We start from the raw sequence: 20013 nt of genomic DNA, 5'->3' as shown, positions 1-20013 counted from the left end.
CCCGAAGCTGAGACAGTGGTGTAACAGTACAATATAAGAACAACCTGCACAAATCAATTGCAATTAGATTAACTCAAAAGATCGGTACGAGACACACAAAAAAAAGTTACATTAAGACAAAAGACACAAAGCACCGAAATAAGAGTATGCAATTACTGGAAGTTTGTTCAAAGCTAATAACAACTAGTACTAAAATAAATCTTGTTCTCCCAGACTGAAGTATCAATCAGTACACAACCAACGGATTCATTAAAAAAAAAAGAAAAAAAAACTGTCTGAGAAATGTCTGGTATACATTGTATACTTGCATATTGATACATATACAAGGAAAATTTTTGAAAAGTGGTGGTCCGAAGGTTTTGACCATCGAAATTTTGCAATAGAAATAATAGTTAGGACCAGAAGATTTTCTTCAAGGACCACCAGAGAATAATGATTTTGAGAACTTTCCGATATCTTTGCTTTATACAAAAATAATCCAGTTTGGTTACTTTAAAAAAAAATGGATAGACAAGATGTCCTTTTTGATCATATTCGAGACAAACATTGACGAATTTTGTGCAGTTTAAGATTATTCTTAAAAATCAAATAGTGGGGGTTTAAGCCAGATTTGTCTAGCTAAGTTGATTTAGAGGAAAGAACAAAGAAAAATGTCACGAACAGAACACACTTGCAGTCATGTCTACCGGACGTATCTTAACTTTCTATAAAATCATCGTAAACTTCATTTATGTCATCCAACATAACAAAAATCTGCTATATTCGACGGCAAATTGAATTTTTGTTTTATTGATCTTCCGTAGAATATCTCCAGAAGAGGTCCAGATTCATTTTTTTGGACTCTTCACCAGAAGACATTCTGGAGATGTGCAGAAGAGACCAATAAAACACACCCTAGATAAAAATGGTTTGCGTTCCTTGTATAGTTATACCTTTCCTTTTATGGTTCTTTCACAGATATTTAAGACCATTAATGGAGAAGGTTTGTCCTTCAATGCTAAAATACCTACCAGGAAATTCGAAAAATGAAGGAGAGGTAATAAAATAATAATAAAATCCTGGGCTTTCATATCGATCAGGCCCCAATTTAAAAAATATTGATAAGGGATAAATAAATAAATAATTATATACGATCCGATACCAAATCCCGGCACGTGTTTCATGTACTCTGTACTATATTCTATAACACCTTTGTTATAGTTATCTTAGATGTATCTGTAAACGAGGACGATGTCTGTTTATAATTAAAGCATAACTTATATTTTTCATAATGAAATTTATAAAACAATTTTGAATCTTAAATTATGCGAGTCCTGTGTTTAGTACATGTATTTTTCTTGATACTTTTAGGTTATAAGATATTATAAATTTGTGGAATATGATATCATTTAATTTGTATTAACATGGCAGCCTCAGTCAATATGGTAATCCACAATTTCTAACATGTCTAAAGTAAAAACATGAAAAAATTTAATAATTTTGGATTCACTAGTACATGTATATTGATTTTTCTTTTCATTGTTTATTTCTGTTATTGAGGGTTTTGTAATGTACATGTATGAATTCATCCTTAGTTATATAACTGGGGCCATCAAGTACATGTACATGTAGTTTACATTGACAGTCAGGGGTACTTCTTGTAGAAGTTATTTTTATATAATTGAAGAAGTAAATAAAAATATACTTATATAAGTAAATTTGTTATATTCATATTTTCTTATAAGGTTTGAATAATCTCCCCTTAATTTTCTAAAAAAAATTACTTGTATAAGTAATTTTTTTCACAATCCCTAAAATTCTCAAGTTTTGGGATATAAAAACATGCCTTATACAATTTTTCTCTGGTTAGCTCATATTTTTTTTATTAGATTACAACTTTTCATCTCATTAATTCAGCAAAGAAACTAATTGCGCAAAGATCTTAAGTAATTGTGCAAGGCCTTCAAAAATTGCCCCTTGGAGGCTTGTTATAATGTAAATGAGCAGTGTTTGGAAGATAACAAACAAAAGGAGATTTTCATTGTCCATGAAATTACACTTAAAATGATTAGTAAAGACATCTGCAATGGACAGACAATTAAAAAAACTATTAGAGCAAAGAAGTCCTGAGAAATTCAAGAAAAGAAGATAGTATGACTTTTTTACTTTCATAAGTAAAAAAATCTGAATGTCTAAGGGACATATATATACATGTAACTATGCCATTAAAATAATTTACCTATATAAGTAAATAAAATACTTATATAGGTATATTAATATTTACTTCTTCAAATAAATAAAAATAACTTGTACAAGTAGTACCCCTGACTGATTGAGTATTAACATTACAAAATAATCCTCTAAAAAATATGTGATATACATCAGCATGATCAGTATATATATAAGTTGAAATACTCTTTGAGAAAACATGACAACTTGGACCAAAGACAAGTCTGACAAAGTCAACTTGACCAATAATAAGACAACTCAGACCTATTTTATAGACAACTCGAACCAGTTTAAAAGACAACACTGACCAAATGAAAAGACAAACATATACATGATCAGTGTAGCCCAAACTCTGTCTGACCGACAAAATGTCTGACAAAAATTCATTCGGTTAGACAGAAATTTTAAGATTTTTTAGTTGAATATAAAGAAGAAAAGTTCAAATTTCTTTTTTAGGTCAGACAAACCCTAAAACAGTTTGACACAGACTGTATGATATATTATTAATATTAATGGTTGACTTAGTTTCAAGCATCAACTATAAAGTTTTAAATTTTGTTTTGAGATTGAAAACAAGTGTTAAAGGCAAATTAAAGAACCTTATTTAATATTTTACCATCTTAACAAATGTGACATGGTTTAAATATTGTAGGAATCAAAAGGGAAGTGTCCACTGAAGAAGACAGATGATACACAAATTAATGAGGTATTTTTAGTAGATTTAAATATTGTGCCAGTGTTTTAAGGATTTCTGTATAGTATATATAAAAGGAGATGTGGGACATACATAAATGAGACAGCAATCCAACAAAACAATGAAACAAAACACATCCAGGGGTAAACATACAGTCTGTATTCAATATTAATGTATATGGTTTCCATTTCTGCAAAAAAGGGTTTTTTTTTATATCAGATTTTGAGAAGCTTTTTAATTTTGATTCTGTTTCAAAAAAAAATTAACTACTTTTTCAGATCAACCAGTAAATAAAACAAAGACTTTTTTGTGCAATGGAATGTTTTGTCATCTTGCATAATGTTATGTAGCCAAAATTGCCTACATGTTTCGTAGATCTCAGTGTCTCCTTTAAAAAATGATAAATTATAAATCATATTTCATTTCAAAGAGTTACCTCCCATTTAATGAAGTTTTTTCTTAAATGGGAAGGCCACATTGGAAAAAATTTGCAAAAATATATATTGATTTCATTGACAAAATTATATATATATATATATATATATATATATATATTGTTTAATTTTATATCTTTTTTTTTAGAATTCTACAGCCAGTAAGAGTGAAGTAACAGCAGGAGATGGGGGAACAAAGAAAACAAACTGATATTTATTTTGTACTTTATAGAATTATCAATCAGAATACATTGTCAGCTAAAATATGTTTCACCTTTATATGTCATCTATAATTTTTTCGTATTTTTACTAATTGAACTTCATGGTTGTAATCTAAAGTCAAATATAACATGAATGGAGCGAAAGATAAAAATGATTTGTTTCCTTCTGACAGGTTAAAAAAAAAAACTCTATTGATTGTAATTTTTTATATTAAGTTATTGTGATGTGTACATACAGGTGTATTTTTGATTTTTATGATAAAAAGTTTTTGATCATGCTGAAGTGAGTTGGTGTTTACGCTGAAGTGCGATGGATTACATACATTGTATTTTCAATGTTCCTCATGTTTCAATGTCGATGTGTTTGTTAGAAGCAGCTTTTCAGGTTTTTTAGTAAATCACAGAGAGTATCATGATAAATAGTCATTACATTTCGTATCTTAACTGAAACGTTGTTGTTTACTTTGTAAATTTGCTTCGACAAAAATACTTCCAACGTTCATACAAGCCTTAAGAAATTGACCATTATAGACACTGTATGCAAGGTTTATTGTCCATTCAAACCAGTACTAATTTTAAATACTGAAAAACTAGGCAGCTATAAGAAATTCAAATACTACTTGCTTAGTCACAACGACATAAAATAAGCAGCAAATATATTTGGCTGATGTGAATGAGAGCACAGAATAAGAGAAAACTTAGTATTTTGTTACTGCAACTGGAGGAAATATGAAATTCTTTGTCTTGACACAAGATATATCTTTTTATATTCGCTCTATCATGATGGTTCCATCTCAGATAACTATCTCAAACACTTCGTCCATGTTATAAGTTAAAATGGAAGAACATCTCGCTTCATCATGACCATCGCGCTTCAGCATCCCCATCACACCTACAAGTCCTACATATACAAATGTATTACACCCAAGTATTTTTTAGGATGGAATCCTAATTTTGTGGTTTCAGGGGAATATATTTATAATTGTTTGTTTTTTGTTGTTATTTTTTTGTGATTTCAGACTTTGTCTGTAACAAACATGTTAGAATTTCCTGTTGTAATAAATTGTGTATTTCCAATATGAGAAGAAATCAATGAAAATATCTACCCAATGATTCAAACTAAACTTCACAACTGTGTACTGTATTTATTTCCATATATTTCCTAGTATTAATTGAAATCCAGTGTGAGCATGAAAATATTAAGGAATGAATTGGAAGAGATAAGTTTTAACATATTTAATTGTCTGAGAAAAATGGATTGGGCACATATTATACAATTGAAAATTGCTGTTTCCCTCTCACAACTGATTCTGTTGAGGGTCTTATTTAATGTGTATTATATATACAGACTGGATCTGGGAAATGTAATAAACTTTTTTTGTGAATATGGAACACTGTTGAATTTGTTATAATAAATATTTTCTGTTACCAAGCTGTGTTAAACATTTTTCTCCACATGGACATGAGAATTGTTTATGCTTTTAATGTTCTTTCTTGGTTGTAAATCTTCACCTAATAGAAAAGCAGCATTCATATTTTTCTACCTTGCCAATAGGTAGGTTTACATTAATAAATACAGTCAAACAAATATAGGATTTAAAAGATTATGAAGCTCCCCACTTTAATCATACTACCGGGTAAATCATTTATATTTGGTTACATTAGCGTCCATTTATTTCAGTTTCAAGTAGAATATGTCAGCACCAACCACTAAATAATGCTTATCTCAAGTACTCAGTATCTTTTGAATTTTTTCAATGTTCTGAAATGTTTAGGCTTCTGATCTGATATGTATGCATAGAAGTTCTCATAATAGACCAATCGATAGTTGATTTCTTGTTACATTGCAATCCCTTTATTTCAGTTTCATTCTTAAATTAACACTCTTCCTCTTAGTTATGTCTCTGTGATTTTTTTTAGAATTTTCATATTTATTATATTCAAATATTATTTATACAAAAATACTCCCAACGTTCATATGGTGGATTAGGCATGTTTTTAAGTACTTGCAATAAATCATTGATTAAAGGAATGTTATTGTATTAGAATCTGAATACATGTACATGTTTGTCATTTGACAAGATATTGCAAGGTCTAATACTTAAAAGACTTACTGTCCAGAATTGGAAGTAATAATGTTGTTTAGTTTTAAAAAAAAATTATCTTAAAATCTGTGCTTATTGAAATTTTTGTTTCAATATTGTAGAAGACATTCAATCAAGTCAATAAAACAGGATTGCTTAAATATGGAAGGGTATCCTTATGTGTATAAAAAATGTCTAATGGTTAAAGTCCCATAGTTGTAGAAAAACAAATTGAAAATTGTCAAAATCTGAAAACGGTTTACTTGACCAATACCAACTACTAAATTCAGTTTGAAATAAATTGATCCAAGCAAGCTCACACCCAAAGGGTTGACTGGGGTAGAAATATGGTCATCACTCATTCCAGCAGTAAAACCCTTGCTAAAGTAAGGCATTCAGTCAGAATGGTGATGCAGAAGCCTTGTGTAGCTAGTGTGCTACACTCTCTGCACATTAAAGAACCCTGGCCCATATCAAACATACTGTCAGTTTTCAGTGGTAGTCTAAATTTCTCCTCATTCTGGATGACCTACCTTGCAGAGCCTACCTATTATATTATTTGTTCTTGTGCATGAAATATTTCTCACTGACTTTACAATCACCAATCAAGTTACTGTGGGACATGTGAAAAAAGTATTGACCTCAGAGGGAATCACAATGACTTAATGAACTACTTGATTTCCAAAATAAACACATACCAATAGAGAGTTAAATAGATAAAGTCTGAAACTCAAATTTTTGGACGCAAGTGGAATGTTGCTATACAATATGTAAAATGAACTTGTATTGATCAAGAAATGCTAAAAATAACCAACACACTCACAAGAGCCTTTATGAAGAACTAGCAGACAATATGTTTATTAACGGGGTCCACTGTCTACCATAGAGTGATAATGATAGAGGCAGCATAATACATAAACACACAAAAATTGAAAGGGATAGAGGGAGCTTTAATTCGATGTAAGATTGTTTTAAAATTTCATTGGATGAGGTGGAAAAAACCTAACTCTTGTTTAAATGAATCTTAACATTATGTGGAAAATTATAAGTAATCTTACAGAAAACAAGAGTGCACATGCTGAAATATCTCGCCTGCTTTACTGACCAATGATTTTATGTTGATAGTCCTAAATATAAAGCTTTACTACGAGTATCACATAAACATGATCCAAGAAAATGAGGTCAAGGTCAGATAAACCAAACCAGAAATACATGTACACCTTACAATCATTTCATACACCAAATATAGTTGACCTATTGCTTTACCAGGAAAACTTAACATTGACCAATGAACCATGAAAATGAGGTCAAGGTCAGATAAACCCTACCAGACAGACATGTACCCCTTAAAATCTATCTATGCATTAAATATAGTTGACCTATTGCTTATAGTATCTAAGAAACAAACTTAACCAGGAAAACTTAACATTGACCTCTGTACCATGAAAATGAGGTCAGGTCAAATGACACCTGCCAGTTAAACATGTACACCTTACAATCATTCCATACACCAAATATAGTTGACCTATTGCTTATAGGTTAAGAAAAAGAGACTAAAACACAAAAAACTTAACATTGAGCAATGAACCATGAAAATGAGGTCAAGGTCAAATAAAACCTACCAGACTGACATGTTCATCGTAAAATATTTCCATACACCAAATATAGTTGACTTATGGCATATAGTATTAGGAAAAAAGACAAAAACAAAAAAACTTAACTTTTAACCACTGAACCATGAAAATGAGGTCAAGGTCAGATGACACCTGCCAGTTGGACATGTACGGTACACTTTACAATCATTCCATACACCAAATTTAGTAGACTATTGCTTATAGTATCTGAGATATGGACTTGACCATGAAACTTAACCTTGTTCACTGATCCATGAAATAAGGTCAAGGTCATGTGAAAACTGTCTGACAGCCATGAGGACCTTGCAAGGTACGCACATACTAAATATAGTTATCCTATTACTCATAATAAGAGAAATTAACATTACAAAAAATCATAACCTTTTTTTTAAGTAGTCTCTGAACCATGAGAATGAGGTCAAGGACAATGGACATATGACAGATAGAAACTTCATAACATAAGGCATCTATATACAAAGTATGATCATCTAGTTCTTCTACCTTCTGAAATATAAAGCTTTTAAGTAGTTATTTAAAGCTGCCACTGGGTAACTATCCCTATGTCTCAGAAGTTGCAGGCTTGACAAAAAAACCGGATTTGTTAATTAGTTATGCTTGTTATTATCAAATTTACAACAACCAACAAGTCCTAAGCTGCAGAAAAAAAAATTCAAAATCATAAGTGAACTTGTCTTGATGGAACCAAACACTAATGAGTAATAGGATAACTGTATATGGTATATGGGATCCCTGCAAGGTCTACATGTCTGTTGGACAGCGTTCACCTGACCACGACCTCATTTCATAGATGAGTGATAAAGGTCAAGTCTGTATCTCAGATACTATAAGCAATAGGTCAACTATATTTGGTGTATGGAATGATTGTAAGGTGTACACGTCAGACTGGCAGGTTTCATCTGACCTTGACCTCATTTTCATGGTTCATTGGTCAATGTTAAGTTTTTTGTGGTTTTGTCTATTCAAACAGATACTGTAGCAATGGGGCCACTATATTTGGTGTAAAGAATGATTGTAAGGTGTACATATCTGTCTGGCAGAGTTCAACTGAACTTGACCTTACATGTATTTCCATGGTTTATTAGTCAACGTCAAATTTTCATGGTTAAGTCTGTTTCTCAGCAATAGGTCAACTATATTTGGTGTATGGAATGATTGCATGGTGTACATATTGTCTGGCAGGGTTCATCTGACCTTCACCTCTTTTTCATGTTTAATTGGTTAATGTTCAATTTTCGTAATTAGGTCTGTTTCTCAGATACTATTAGCAATAGGCTAACTATATTTGGTGTATAGCATGATTGTAAGGTATACATGTCTGTCTTGCAGGGTTCATCTGACATTTACCTCATTTACATGGATCATTGATAATGTTAAGTTAGTTTGATACTTGTAGTAAAACCTTCATATTACAGATTTTCAACATACTAGTACATTCAATCAGGATAGGTAAAGCAGGCGAGACATTTCAACGTGTGCAATCTTGTATATATTATTTTTTTTAAAGGAGATCCATTTGAAAATGTTGTTGAATTAAACATATGAGGGGTTACCAAAAGACAGGTTTAAACTAGGACTTTAAATCTTCTTATCAGGAAAAATAAAATGCTCCGCTGGGCGCAGCTTGATACGACCGCAGAGGTCGAACCCTGAACAGTTGGGGCAAGTATGGACACAACATTCAAGCTTGATACAGCACTGAATTTGGATTGTGATTAAATATTTGACACAGCATAGGTTTCTGACACAGAATGAATGTGGTCTTAAGAACTTAAAAATTTTTAATTTACCTATTCAAACCATATCATTATTATTTGCTTTTATATATAAAGCAGAAATAACCAATTTAAAATGGAAAATTTAAAAGTAAAAAAAAGGAAAAAAAGGAAAAAAAAATCCCTCCCCCAAATTTTTTGAACCCCCTTATGATTCATCACCCCCAAACTCAATCCCAGCCTTCCCTTTGTGGTATGGTACCTTGCAGTACAATTTCAGAGAGATCCATACACTTGAACACAAGTTATTGTCTGGAAACTAGAAAAATGCTTGTTTTAAGGCTCTTTTTTGGCCCCAAATTCCTAAACATTAGTGGCAATTACCCCCAAACTCAATTCCAGCTTTCCCTTTGTGATATTGAACCTTGTAGTACAATTTCATAAAGATCCATACACTTACACACAAGTTATTGTTCTGAAATTAGAATAAAATGCTTCGCTGGGGCGCAGCTTGATACGACCGCAGAGGTCGAACCCTGAACAGTTGGGGCAAGTATGGACACAAAATTCAAGCTTGATACAGCTATGACTTTGGATTGTCATTAAATATTTGACACAACATAGGTTTCTGACACAGGATGAATGTGGTGTAAGAACTGGAAAAAAATTAATTTACCTATTATGGTGGAATATCCATAAACTAAATTGTTTGTTAATTTCAATATACCAAAGAATATGTAGAATTCAATGTTTGATGTAATGTAATAAAGTTGAAATTTGGACCGTTTTTGTTCAATGTGGACCAATTTGGTAACATGTATAAATAATCAAAAATCTAAATACATGGGAGCCCATTTAAATACATCATAAAGGTATTAAAATAGAAAGTGACATCATAGTCATGGCTAAAAATAAACAAAAATCCTTAATCAGCAACATTTAAAGTAATATCTAAAAATAAAATTCCTTTGTAACCATAAAAGCCCATTTAAATACATCATAAAGATATTAAAATAGAAAATGACATCATAGTCATGGCTAAACATAGCTAACAACCCTTAATCAGCATCATTTAACAGTAATATCTAACTAGAGGCTCTAAAGAGCCTGTGTCGCTCACCTTGGTCTATGTGCATATTAAACAAAGGACACAGATGGATTCATGACAAAATTGTGTTTTGGTGATGGTGATGTGTTTGTAGATCTTACTTTACTGAACATTCTTGCTCCTTACTATTATCTCTATCTATAATGAACTTGGCCCAGTAGTTACAGTGGAAAATATTTTGCAAAAATTTACAAAAATTTACAAAATTTATGAAAATTGTAAAAAATTGACTATAAAGGGCAATAACTCCTTAAGGGGTCAATTGACAATTTTGGTTATGTTGACTTATTTGTAGATCTTACTTTGCTGTACATTATTGTTGTTTACAGTTTATCTCTATCTATAATAATATTCAAGATAATAACCAAAAGCTGCAAAATTTTCTTAAACTTACCAATTCAAGGGCAGCAACCCAACAACGTGTTGCCTGATTGGTCTGAAAATTTCAGGGCAGATAGATCTTGACCTAATGAACAATTTTATCCTTGTCAGATTTGCTCTCAATGCTCTGGTTTCAGAGATATTAGCCAAAAACTGCTTTTTACCCTATGTACTATTTTTTAGCCATGTCGGCCATCTTGGTTTGCAGGCGGGGTCATCGGACACATTTTTTAAACTAGATACCCTATTGATGATTGTGGACAAGTTTGGTTAAATTTGTCTTAGTAGTTTCAGAGGAGAAGATTTTTGTAAAAGATTACAAAAATTTACGAAAAATGGTTAAAAATTGACTATAAAGGGCAATAACTCCTTAAGGGGTCAACTGACCATTTTGGTCAAGTTGACTTATTTGTAGATCTTACTTTGCTGAACATTATTGCTGTTTACAGTTTATCTCTATCTATAATAATATTCAAGATAATAACCAAAAACGGCAAAATTTCCTTAAAATTACCAATTCAGGGGCAGCAACCCAACAACGGGTTGTCCGATTCATCTGAAAATTTCAGGGCAGATAGATCTTGACCTGATAAACAATTTTACTCCATGTCAGATTTGCTCTAAATGCTTTGGTTTCAGAGATATAAGCCAAAATCTACATTTTACCACTATGTTCTATTTTTAGCCATGGCGGCCATCTTGGTTGGTTGGCCGGGTCACCGGACACATTTTTTAAACTAGATACTTGAATGATGATTGTGTTTAAGTTTGGGTGCATTTGGCCCAGTAGTTTCAGAGGAGAAGATTTTTGTAAAAGTTTACGGACGACGGACGCAGGACGACGGACGACGGACGCAAAGTGATGAGAAAAGCTCACTTGACCTTTCAGGTCAGGTGAGCTAAAAATGGAAATTACATCATAAAGGTATTAAAATAGAAAATGACATCATAGTCATGGCTAAAAATAAACAAAATCCTTAATCAGCATCAGCAACATTTTATAGTAATATCTAAAAATAAAATTCCTTTGTAACCATAAAAGCCCATTTAAATACATCATAACAGATATCAAAATAAAAAATGACATCATAGTCATGGCTAAACATAGCAAAAACCTTAATCAGCATCATTTAACAGTAATATCTAAAAATAAAAATTTCTTTGCAACCATAAAAGTAAAATAGAAAATGACATCATAATCATAGCTAAAAATAAACAAAAAGTTTTTTTATTGGCAAATTTTAAATGGAGTTTATTATACTAAAACAATAAATTTGCAACCATAAACATGATAAAACCCCATTTAAACACATCATAAAAGTATTAAATAATTCAACTACATCATAAGGCTATAAAAATAGAAAATGACTTCATAGTCAAGGCTAAAGGTAAATATTGGCAAATTTCCAATGAAGTTTATTACACTAAAATTGTTGGCAAATATCCAATGCATTTATTAACAATAAAGTTATTGGCAAATTTCCAATTTACATAATTTAAAAGCAGTGTAGATGAGATATTTAAATGAGTTTGAATTACCAACCTTACACTGCTTTTAAATAATGTTCTTTACTCAATTATTTGTCTATTAAAATGGAAACCCTTGTTTTTTAACCTTTTTGCCCCTTATTCCTTAAACATTAGAGCCATAACCACCCCCTCCCCCCCCCCCCCCCAAAGCCAATTATTACTTTCCAATGTAACTTAAATTTCCAATATACATAATTTTAAATTTCAATTCCTCATGATATATAACCGTATCATTATTATTTTCTTTCATATATAAATCTGAAACAACCATCTTTAAATGGAAAATTTTAAAGAAAAAAAAATGAAAAAAAAAAATCCTACCTCCCACACATTTTTTCCACCCCCTTTTGATTCATCATCCCCCACCTCAATCACAACCTTCAATTTGTGGAATGGTACATTGCAATACAATTTCACAGAGATCCATACACTTGAACACAAGTTTTTGTTGCAAACTAAAAAAATCCTTATTTTTGACCAATATTTGGCCCTTTATTCATAAATGTTTGAGCAATTAACCCCAAAACTCAATTCCTACTTTCTCTTCGTGATAAAAAATAACTAACTTAAAATGTAAATTTTAAACAAAAAAAAAAGGAAAAAAAAAAATTACCCCTTTTTTGACCCCCGCCCCCCTTATGATTCATCACCCCCACCCCCCTTTCCCCCCAAACCAAGCTCAATAACAGCCTTGCCTTTGTGGTATGGTACCTTGTAATACAATTTTAGAGAGATCCATACACTTGAACACAAGTTATTGTCTAGAAACTAAAAAATGCTTATTTTAAACCCCTTTTTAGGCCCCTTATTACTAAACGTTTTGGGCAATTACCACAACACTCAATTCCAGCTTTCCCTTTGTGAAATGGAACCTTGTAGTAAAATTTCAGAAAGATCCATACACTTACACACAAGTTATTGTCATGAAACTAGAAAAATGCTTGATTTTTGCCCCCTTTTGGCCCCTTATTCCTAAAATTTTGAGGCAATTAACCCCAAAATCAATCCCAGCATTGACCCTTTGTGATATGGAATCTTGTGGTACAATGTCAAAGAGATCCATATGCTAACACACAAGTTATGTCTGGAAGTTACAAAAATGCTTATTTTCGGCCCCTTTTTGGCCCCTAATTCCTTAACTGTTGGTACCATAACCCCCAAAATCAATCCCCACCTTCCTATTGTAGTATTGAACCTTATGGTAAAATTTCATAGAGATCCATTCACTTAAACTAAAGTTAGAGTGCGAAAACCATTGTGTATTCGGACGACGACGCCGACGACGACGACGACGACGACGCCAACGTCATACCAATATACGACCTCAAAATTTTTTTGCAGTCGTATAAAAATGCTTGTTTTTTGCCCCTTTTTATCCCCTAATTCCTAAATTTTGAGGCAATTACCCCCAAAATCAATCCCAGCCTTCCCTTTGTGGTATGGTACCTTGCAGTACAATTTCAGAGAGATCCATACACTTGAACACAAGTAATTGTCTGGAAACTAGAAAAATGCTTATTTTTGGCCCCTTATTCCTATATGTTTTGGACAATTACCCCCAAACTCAATTCCAGCTTTCCCTTTGTGATATGGAACCTTGTAGTACAATTTCAGAAAGATCCATACACTTACACACAAGTTATTGTCATGAAACTAGAAAAATGCTTGTTTTTTGCCCCTTTTTTGGCCCCTAATTCCTAAAATTTTGAGGCAATTACCCCCAAAATCGATCCCAGCATTCCCTTTGTGATATGGAACCTTGTGGTACAATGTCAGAGAGATCCATACACTCACACAAGTTATGTCTGGAAGTTACAATAAAATGCTCCGCTGGGGCGCAGCTTGATAAGACCGCAGAGGTCGAACCCTGAACAGTTGGGGCAAGTATGGACACAACATTCAAGCTTGATACAGCACTGAATTTGGATTGTAATAAAATATTTGACACAGCATAGCTTTCTCACACAGAATGAAAGTGGTCTAAGAACTTAAACATTTTTAATTTACCTATTCAAACCATATCAGTATTATTTGGTTTTATATATAAATCAGAAATAACCAATTTAAAATGGAAAATTTTAAAGAAAAAAAAGGAAAAAAAAAAAACCCCCAAAATTTTTTGAACCCCCTTATGATTCATCACCCCCAAACTCAATCCAAGCTTTCCCTTTGTGGTATGGTACCTTGCAGTACAATTTCAGAGAGATCAATACACTTGAACACAAGTTATTGTCTGGAAACTAGAAAAATGCTTGTTTTTTTACCCCAAATTCCTAAACGTTTAGGGCAATTACCCCCAAACTCAAATCCAGCTTTCCCTTTGTGATATGGAACCTTGCAGTACAATTTCATAAAGATCCATACACTTACACACAAGTTATTGTTCTGAAATTAGAATAAAATGCTTCGCTGGGGCGCAGCTTGATACGACCGCAGAGGTCGAACCCTGAACAGTTGGGGCAAGTATGGACACAAAATTCAAGCTTGATACAGCTATGACTTTGGATTGTCATTAAATATTTGACACAACATAGGTTTCTGACACAGGATGAATGTGGTGTAAGAACTGGAAAAAAATTAATTTACCTATTATGGTGGAATATCCATAAACTAAATTGTTTGTTAATTTCAATATATCAAAGAATATGTAGAATTCAATGTTTGATGTAATGTAATAAAGTTGAAATTTGGACCGTTTTTGTTCAATGTGGACCAATTTGGTAACATGTATAAATAATCAAAAATCTAAATACATGGGAGCCCATTTAAATACATCATAAAGGTATTAAAATAGAAAGTGACATCATAGTCATGGCTAAAAATAAACAAAAATCCTTAATCAGCAACATTTAAAGTAATATCTAAAAATAAAATTCCTTTGTAACCATAAAAGCCCATTTAAATACATCATAAAGATATTAAAATAGAAAATGACATCATAGTCATGGCTAAACATAGCTAACAACCCTTAATCAGCATCATTTAACAGTAATATCTAACTAGAGGCTCTAAAGAGCCTGTGTCGCTCACCTTGGTCTATGTGCATATTAAACAAAGGACACAGATGGATTCATGACAAAATTGTGTTTTGGTGATGGTGATGTGTTTGTAGATCTTACTTTACTGAACATTCTTGCTCCTTACTATTATCTCTATCTATAATGAACTTGGCCCAGTAGTTACAGTGGAAAATATTTTGCAAAAATTTACAAAAATTTACAAAATTTATGAAAATTGTAAAAAATTGACTATAAAGGGCAATAACTCCTTAAGGGGTCAATTGACAATTTTGGTTATGTTGACTTATTTGTAGATCTTACTTTGCTGTACATTATTGTTGTTTACAGTTTATCTCTATCTATAATAATATTCAAGATAATAACCAAAAGCTGCAAAATTTTCTTAAACTTACCAATTCAAGGGCAGCAACCCAACAACGTGTTGCCTGATTGGTCTGAAAATTTCAGGGCAGATAAATCTTGACCTAATGAACAATTTTATCCTTGTCAGATTTGCTCTCAATGCTCTGGTTTCAGAGATATTAGCCAAAAACTGCTTTTTACCCTATGTACTATTTTTTAGCCATGTCGGCCATCTTGGTTTGCAGGCGGGGTCATCGGACACATTTTTTAAACTAGATACCCTATTGATGATTGTGGACAAGTTTGGTTAAATTTGTCTTAGTAGTTTCAGAGGAGAAGATTTTTGTAAAAGATTACAAAAATTTACGAAAAATGGTTAAAAATTGACTATAAAGGGCAATAACTCCTTAAGGGGTCAACTGACCATTTTGGTCAAGTTGACTTATTTGTAGATCTTACTTTGCTGAACATTATTGCTGTTTACAGTTTATCTCTATCTATAATAATATTCAAGATAATAACCAAAAACGGCAAAATTTCCTTAAAATTACCAATTCAGGGGCAGCAACCCAACAACGGGTTGTCCGATTCATCTGAAAATTTCAGGGCAGATAGATCTTGACCTGATAAACAATTTTACTCCATGTCAGATTTGCTCTAAATGCTTTGGTTTCAGAGATATAAGCCAAAATCTACATTTTACCACTATGTTCTATTTTTAGCCATGGCGGCCATCTTGGTTGGTTGGCCGGGTCACCGGACACATTTTTTAAACTAGATACTTGAATGATGATTGTGTTTAAGTTTGGGTGCATTTGGCCCAGTAGTTTCAGAGGAGAAGATTTTTGTAAAAGTTTACGGACGACGGACGCAGGACGACGGACGACGGACGCAAAGTGATGAGAAAAGCTCACTTGACCTTTCAGGTCAGGTGAGCTAAAAATGGAAATTACATCATAAAGGTATTAAAATAGAAAATGACATCATAGTCATGGCTAAAAATAAACAAAATCCTTAATCAGCATCAGCAACATTTTATAGTAATATCTAAAAATAAAATTCCTTTGTAACCATAAAAGCCCATTTAAATACATCATAACAGATATTAAAATAAAAAATGACATCATAGTCATGGCTAAACATAGCAAAAACCTTAATCAGCATCATTTAACAGTAATATCTAAAAATAAAAATTTCTTTGCAACCATAAAAGTAAAATAGAAAATGACATCATAATCATAGCTAAAAATAAACAAAAAGTTTTTTTATTGGCAAATTTTAAATGGAGTTTATTATACTAAAACAATAAATTTGCAACCATAAACATGATAAAACCCCATTTAAACACATCATAAAAGTATTAAATAATTCAACTACATCATAAGGCTATAAAAATAGAAAATGACTTCATAGTCAAGGCTAAAGGTAAACAAAAAACCTTCATCAGCAAAATTTTATATTGGCAAATTTCCAATGAAGTTTATTACACTAAAATTGTTGGCAAATATCCAATGCATTTATTAACAATAAAGTTATTGGCAAATTTCCAATTTACATAATTTAAAAGCAGTGTAGATGAGATATTTAAATGAGTTTGAATTACCAACCTTACACTGCTTTTAAATAATGTTCTTTACTCAATTATTTGTCTATTAAAATGGAAACCCTTGTTTTTTAACCTTTTTGCCCCTTATTCCTTAAACATTAGAGCCATAACCACCCCCTCCCCCCCCCCCCCCCCCCCCCAAAGCCAATTATTACTTTCCAATGTAACTTAAATTTCCAATATACATAATTTTAAATTTCAATTCCTCATGATATATAACCGTATCATTATTATTTTCTTTCATATATAAATCTGAAACAACCATCTTTAAATGGAAAATTTTAAAGAAAAAAAAAGGAAAAAAAAAAATCCTACCTCCCACACATTTTTTCCACCCCCTTTTGATTCATCATCCCCCACCTCAATCACAACCTTCAATTTGTGGAATGGTACATTGCAATACAATTTCACAGAGATCCATACACTTGAACACAAGTTTTTGTTGCAAACTAAAAAAATCCTTATTTTTGACCAATATTTGGCCCTTTATTCATAAATGTTTGAGCAATTAACCCCAAAACTCAATTCCTACTTTCTCTTCGTGATAAAAAATAACTAACTTAAAATGTAAATTTTAAACAAAAAAAAAAGGAAAAAAAAAAATTACCCCTTTTTTGACCCCCGCCCCCCTTATGATTCATCACCCCCACCCCCCTTTCCCCCCAAACCAAGCTCAATAACAGCCTTGCCTTTGTGGTATGGTACCTTGTAATACAATTTTAGAGAGATCCATACACTTGAACACAAGTTATTGTCTAGAAACTAAAAAATGCTTATTTTAAACCCCTTTTTAGGCCCCTTATTACTAAACGTTTTGGGCAATTACCACAACACTCAATTCCAGCTTTCCCTTTGTGAAATGGAACCTTGTAGTAAAATTTCAGAAAGATCCATACACTTACACACAAGTTATTGTCATGAAACTAGAAAAATGCTTGATTTTTGCCCCCTTTTGGCCCCTTATTCCTAAAATTTTGAGGCAATTAACCCCAAAATCAATCCCAGCATTGACCCTTTGTGATATGGAATCTTGTGGTACAATGTCAAAGAGATCCATATGCTAACACACAAGTTATGTCTGGAAGTTACAAAAATGCTTATTTTCGGCCCCTTTTTGGCCCCTAATTCCTTAACTGTTGGTACCATAACCCCCAAAATCAATCCCCACCTTCCTATTGTAGTATTGAACCTTATGGTAAAATTTCATAGAGATCCATTCACTTAAACTAAAGTTAGAGTGCGAAAACCATTGTGTATTCGGACGACGACGCCGACGACGACGACGACGACGACGCCAACGTCATACCAATATACGACCTCAAAATTTTTTTGCAGTCGTATAAAAATGCTTGTTTTTTGCCCCTTTTTATCCCCTAATTCCTAAATTTTGAGGCAATTACCCCCAAAATCAATCCCAGCCTTCCCTTTGTGGTATGGTACCTTGCAGTACAATTTCAGAGAGATCCATACACTTGAACACAAGTAATTGTCTGGAAACTAGAAAAATGCTTATTTTTGGCCCCTTATTCCTATATGTTTTGGACAATTACCCCCAAACTCAATTCCAGCTTTCCCTTTGTGATATGGAACCTTGTAGTACAATTTCAGAAAGATCCATACACTTACACACAAGTTATTGTCATGAAACTAGAAAAATGCTTGTTTTTTGCCCCTTTTTTGGCCCCTAATTCCTAAAATTTTGAGGCAATTACCCCCAAAATCGATCCCAGCATTCCCTTTGTGATATGGAACCTTGTGGTACAATGTCAGAGAGATCCATACACTCACACAAGTTATGTCTGGAAGTTACAATAAAATGCTCCGCTGGGGCGCAGCTTGATAAGACAGCAGAGGTCGAACCCTGAACAGTTGGGGCAAGTATGGACACAACATTCAAGCTTGATACAGCACTGAATTTGGATTGTAATAAAATATTTGACACAGCATAGCTTTCTCACACAGAATGAAAGTGGTCTAAGAACTTAAACATTTTTAATTTACCTATTCAAACCATATCAGTATTATTTGGTTTTATATATAAATCAGAAATAACCAATTTAAAATGGAAAATTTTAAAGAAAAAAAAGGAAAAAAAAAAAAACCCCAAAATTTTTTGAACCCCCTTATGATTCATCACCCCCAAACTCAATCCAAGCTTTCCCTTTGTGGTATGGTACCTTGCAGTACAATTTCAGAGAGATCAATACACTTGAACACAAGTTATTGTCTGGAAACTAGAAAAATGCTTGTTTTTTTACCCCAAATTCCTAAACGTTTAGGGCAATTACCCCCAAACTCAAATCCAGCTTTCCCTTTGTGATATGGAACCTTGCAGTACAATTTCATAAAGATCCATACACTTACACACAAGTTATTGTTCTGAAATTAGAATAAAATGCTTCGCTGGGGCGCAGCTTGATACGACCGCAGAGGTCGAACCCTGAACAGTTGGGGCAAGTATGGACACAAAATTCAAGCTTGATACAGCTATGACTTTGGATTGTCATTAAATATTTGACACAACATAGGTTTCTGACACAGGATGAATGTGGTGTAAGAACTGGAAAAAAATTAATTTACCTATTATGGTGGAATATCCATAAACTAAATTGTTTGTTAATTTCAATATATCAAAGAATATGTAGAATTCAATGTTTGATGTAATGTAATAAAGTTGAAATTTGGACCGTTTTTGTTCAATGTGGACCAATTTGGTAACATGTATAAATAATCAAAAATCTAAATACATGGGAGCCCATTTAAATACATCATAAAGGTATTAAAATAGAAAGTGACATCATAGTCATGGCTAAAAATAAACAAAAATCCTTAATCAGCAACATTTAAAGTAATATCTAAAAATAAAATTCCTTTGTAACCATAAAAGCCCATTTAAATACATCATAAAGATATTAAAATAGAAAATGACATCATAGTCATGGCTAAACATAGCTAACAACCCTTAATCAGCATCATTTAACAGTAATATCTAACTAGAGGCTCTAAAGAGCCTGTGTC

General features: G+C 32.4%; 2 long non-coding RNA genes across 2 annotated transcripts; one reads left to right on the top strand and one right to left on the bottom strand.

Moving 5' to 3' along the window:
• Positions 1 to 895: 895 nt before the first annotated feature.
• On the top strand, positions 896 to 4989 carry LOC127734080 (uncharacterized). Its single transcript, XR_007997401.1, has 3 exons — positions 896 to 1036; positions 2861 to 2914; positions 3485 to 4989. It is a non-coding gene; the product is annotated as an uncharacterized LOC127734080 (long non-coding RNA).
• Positions 4990 to 9486: 4497 nt separating this feature from the next.
• On the bottom strand, positions 9487 to 18351 carry LOC127734082 (uncharacterized). The gene is made up of 2 exons (XR_007997408.1): positions 15512 to 18351; positions 9487 to 11083 (listed from the first exon to the last, which is right to left on the bottom strand). It is a non-coding gene; the product is annotated as an uncharacterized LOC127734082 (long non-coding RNA).
• Between the last annotated feature and the right edge of the window lie 1662 nt (positions 18352 to 20013).

Source organism: Mytilus californianus, unplaced genomic scaffold, assembly GCF_021869535.1.
Source record: "Mytilus californianus isolate M0D057914Y unplaced genomic scaffold, xbMytCali1.0.p SCAF_3, whole genome shotgun sequence".
Taxonomy (NCBI): domain Eukaryota; kingdom Metazoa; phylum Mollusca; class Bivalvia; order Mytilida; family Mytilidae; genus Mytilus; species Mytilus californianus.
Note: the sequence above shows the minus strand (reverse complement) of the source record. Positions and strands in the feature narration are given on the sequence as shown.